General features: G+C 41.3%; 1 long non-coding RNA gene across 1 annotated transcript; it reads left to right on the forward strand.

Annotated features, from left to right (window-relative positions):
* The first annotated feature begins 1,273 nt into the window (after positions 1-1,273).
* Positions 1,274-2,183, forward strand: LOC123486444. The gene is made up of 3 exons (XR_006659384.1): positions 1,274-1,346; positions 1,903-1,954; positions 2,151-2,183. It is a non-coding gene; the product is annotated as an uncharacterized LOC123486444 (long non-coding RNA).
* Positions 2,184-3,153: the final 970 nt, after the last annotated feature.

A 3,153-nucleotide genomic window follows, 5' to 3' on the forward strand; every position in this document is an offset into this window, starting at 1 on the left:
TCGACTAACCTGTGCCAACACATTGACTCAGTACAGGTATCCCTTGTATTTAGCCTCGCTCCCTGTTATTTTACTGCTGCTCTTTCATTATTTTATTTATTATTATTTTTTACTTAACACTTATGTTTTTGTTAAAACTGCGTTGTTGGTTAAGGGCTTGTAAGTAAGCATTTCACTGTAATGTCTACACCTGTTGTATTCCGCGCATGTGACAAATACAATTTGATTTTATTTTATTTTGTTGATATCTAGGCATAGTGTAAATTGTATTGATTGATTCTGTAATTTCTTTCATAGCCACCTTTAAATTGCCTATTGTCTTCAACTTTGAAGAGATGTATTAACCAACACATTTGAATACTGTATTGCATGTTTTATGTATTTTTCTTTCAATGCCAATAAACCATCATAAATACGTTTTCCCGTGACATCGCGTAAAAATGTTATAGGATGTGTATTCATTAGGGGAGAAATAGGATTTGCCCGGGGCAAATGATACAACAGGACAAATAAATGTGCTCAGAAATTACGCGCACTCTGTCCGCAGTAAGGAACTTCATCACCATAGAAATCGAATCTAGATTATAATTCTACTACGCGTCACAATGCCCAATAACATACATTCTAATTCTTAATTCTGTGTGTATCACTCAGAGGTTAAGTTATTCACAATCACAACCAACCTACAGTATATCTATAGCAAACGCGCATTCTTCATTCAAGTCAATCAATATTTTTTTATTGTTCTCAGTAAGGTAAGTAGGTCTTCCCATAATGAGAATCGACCGATAGTGCACGCTTTCGACATTTGAGAAAAATAACGTTACTTGGATCATATCGAATCTATTAGATATACAACCAATTTATCGACAATCTAAGATGACTTGCTTCCTCATCATAATTAAGATCTCATTAATCTCATCTGCATTTTCATTGTTTATATTGCATGGTCTTGTTCTATGTAAGGTATAATGTATATTCTTCCCATTTAGATAACTTTTTCCAGCATGAATTAATAAAAGATAGATGTACTGCTGTAGACATATGGTGTTGGGTACTGTGCTCAGTAACACTCGCTCTTTCTGCAGGGTTTTGGCCAACAACAATTAATAATCAATAAGGCCTCATCACTCTCCATGTAGGAGCAGTAAGTTTTTGCCATGAACCAATTCATATCACTCTCTGATTGCCACATTCTAACTGGTTTAGTCACTAATTGAAGACTCTATTGCAGAAAATGCTCAAGAGCAATTCTGTATGCTGGAAAGCCCAGGAAGGCTCCCACTGGACCTACCTCTGAGACCAATGAAGGACTGGCTCCTGGCAGGGAAAAGAGTCTTCCTGGAGTAAGTGCAGTGTTCTCAGACTATTTTTAAATACGAAGTACGAAACTTTATACTTCATTTAGGTAACCTGAGTTTATCACATCAGTACACAAGGCCAAATAATAACCTGAATGTATCAAAATATATTAGATGATAGCAATAGTTTGATAGATAGTGTAGACAGTGTCACGATCGTCTACAACAGGAGACCAATGCGCAGCGTTGTGAGTGAACATGATGACTTTATTTATCAAAGCGACCACGAAAAAACAACAAAAGACGATACGTGAAGTTCTCTATGACACCGACTGAATCATAGCACAAGGAAACAATAACCCACAAAACACAGGAGAAAACACACAGAATATATATGGCTCCCAATCAGAGATAACGAGCCGACAGCTGACACTCGTTACCTCCGATTGGGAGTCATTAACCAATCACCAAAAACACAAACAAATGAAACTCACCCAACCCAACACACCAAATGAAATACACCCTGGCTCTAACACACAGTCCTTGGAGCCAGAGTGTGACAGACAGACACAGTCTGATACATTTCCATATTCACATGAAGGCGTGAGGCAGAGACATGGAAGAGATGGAGGAAGGTCTCTGTAGCTGAATTGGTGAGGACTATGTAGAGCAAACAGTACACCCACTGTAAAGCACTTCAAATATCAGCAAGCTCATTTTTGTACCCAGAGAAAAACAATAGCTATCAGTTCAAATTCATAATTTTCCCCATCATTTCAATGATGGACCAGTGTCAGTCTCACCTGGTACATCAACAGTCTTTTAATGACATATTATGTTGTTACATAGACTTGGGATGCAAAGAGGGGCCTGGAATTACAGGGAAACAGAGACAGAGAGAGTTATCCTGCTCAGTGGCCAGAGAGTTCAGGATGAATTAAGGATACCAAATGTCATCGTGGACACTGCTACCGACGGAGACATCCAGCTTCTGAAAGAGGAGCGTTTGAAGTTAATCCGAAAATTCTATGATATGATTGCAGAACTACCAAAGGTAAAGGAACAAGAAGCCTGTTTCGTAAGTGTCTTTCCGGAGTTGGGTGTATCAGAGTTGTCTCAAACTGGACAATATTACAAATGAGCTTCTATACATTTTGACTTTAGATGTCTGTGGTATGTTTTGTGAAAAAGGACAGATATTGTTTTGTTCTTACTCTTTCATTGCTCTGCATTGTCTATTTAGTCCTATTTCGGATCCACTGAGAGCCTTCCCTGAGATGTGTGGCAGAGGTCCTGAGGTGTGTAGTAGAGTGCCTGAGGTGTGCAGCAGAGGTCCTGAGGTGAGAAGCGGAGGTCCTGAGGTGAGGTGCAGAGGTCTGAGGTGTGCAGCATAAGTTCACAGGTGTGCAGCACAGGTCCTGAGGTGTGCAGTGGAGTGCCTGAGGTGTCAAATGCAGTGGGAGAGGTGTCAAGTGACACAAAGAAGACAGAGGCTACTGGAGCCCTTCGGAACACTGGAAATGGCCTGAGAAAGGTGGTGCAGCTATCACTGAGAGCCGTCCTGAGGTGTGCAGCAGTCCTGAGGTGTGCATCAGAGTGCCTGAGGTGTTCAGTGGAGGTCCCGAGGTATGCAGTGGAGTGCCTGACATGTGCAGTGGAGTGCCTGAAGTGTTCAATGGAGGTCCTGGGTGTGCAGGGGAAGTCCTGAGGTGTTCAGTGAGGTGCCTGAGGCACCAAACGCAGTGGAAGAGGTGTCCAGTGACAAAAGAAGACAGCGGCTGCTGAAACCTTCTGGACACTGAAAATGTCCTTAGCAATGTTGTGAACCCCAAAGGGTGGCTGAAGGAGGGCT

Source organism: Coregonus clupeaformis, unplaced genomic scaffold (genome assembly GCF_020615455.1).
Source record: "Coregonus clupeaformis isolate EN_2021a unplaced genomic scaffold, ASM2061545v1 scaf1217, whole genome shotgun sequence".
Classification (NCBI taxonomy): domain Eukaryota; kingdom Metazoa; phylum Chordata; class Actinopteri; order Salmoniformes; family Salmonidae; genus Coregonus; species Coregonus clupeaformis.